The sequence below is a fragment of the Vigna unguiculata genome, chromosome 11 (assembly GCF_037176805.1).
Source record: "Vigna unguiculata cultivar grain cowpea cultivar isolate G323 ecotype 2 chromosome 11, ASM3717680v1, whole genome shotgun sequence".
NCBI lineage: Eukaryota > Viridiplantae > Streptophyta > Magnoliopsida > Fabales > Fabaceae > Vigna > Vigna unguiculata.
Window position 1 is genome coordinate 15,292,679 of NC_140802.1, and position 1,346 is coordinate 15,294,024.

Here is a 1,346-nt window from a genome sequence, read left to right on the forward strand (position 1 = left end):
AAATTTGGGAATTAGGATTCATGAAATTAAGAACTTTGTGTGTAATGCACCAAATCAAGTGATTCCAGTTTCTATATGCAATTGAGATCAATTATAATCATTTTATATCATTACATTTTCAATTGCATCATCAAAAGATCCCAATCTGAGGTTACCATGCACTTTGCTCATGAACATGTTCTTGATTTTGGACAAATTTCGAATTTGATGAATTTGGACCAATTTAATCATTGCATTAGCCTAGTTTTGATCATTAACCATGTTTTGAGCATTTAGGATTAGATAATTTATCATTCCCTACCATTTTGTGCATTACAAGTCATGCATTCATGCATAGTTTATAACATTTCTTGCATTTGATAATCTTGAGTTTCCTGTGTTTAAGTGTTGATTTTGAATAAATTTCCTTACCACAATTCAAGCATAAATATTGCATTTGACTTTAGCCATGTCCATGGATTGATTCCCAAGGTTCTCCCTATACTGCATCTCAAGGAGAAATTTGTTTGACTGAGTTTTTTAGGCGACCAAAAGCTTTATTAAATGACAATTTTTCCTTGCATGAACGATGATGGTAGGCCAAGCCGCAAAATGCACTTGACTTTAATTTTTTTATATAATTTTTTAAAAGAATAAAAACAAAATGGAGTAAATAAAATAAGATGAAACTTCAAATTAAAAATAAAATAAGGTAAAATAAAATAATACAAAAATGACATAGAATAAAATAAAATAAATAAATAAAAAAGAAAAAGGAAATAAAACAAGATAAAATTAAAGTTAAAATAAGATAATAGTAAAATCAAAAATATATATTTATACTCAATTCAAGGTTCAATTTTTTTCTTCTAAAAATTTCTAAGTCAATTTTTTTCTTACCTGGACGAAATTGGATGTTGACACTATTAAACGATATTAACCTTCTTATTATCGTAATAATGACCTTCATTGTGGACCAAGTTAATGTCTAATACCAACATTATTCTTATTACCTTTGATTTTTCAATATTATTTGTTTGATATTTGATTCACTTTTTCTTATTAATATTCTCCCCACAATTGGGGTTGTAGAGGAAGAAGTTCAATTGGAGATTTTGTTTTGACTATCGTCAATGTATTGGTATGTATTTGTTCTTTAATAATAGTATGTTCCCAATGTAGAATGAGTTTACATTTGGAGATTCAAAAGATGTGTTGAAGATTCAAATTTTGTGCTCTTTGATGTTTACTAGTTTGAGTTATTTTTATTTAAGAAATAGTTGAAACAATTTGTTCATGGTTAAGGATTAGAGTTTAAACCGCGAGAATTTTTCATGTCCTTTAATGATGATTTTTATTTGGGAATG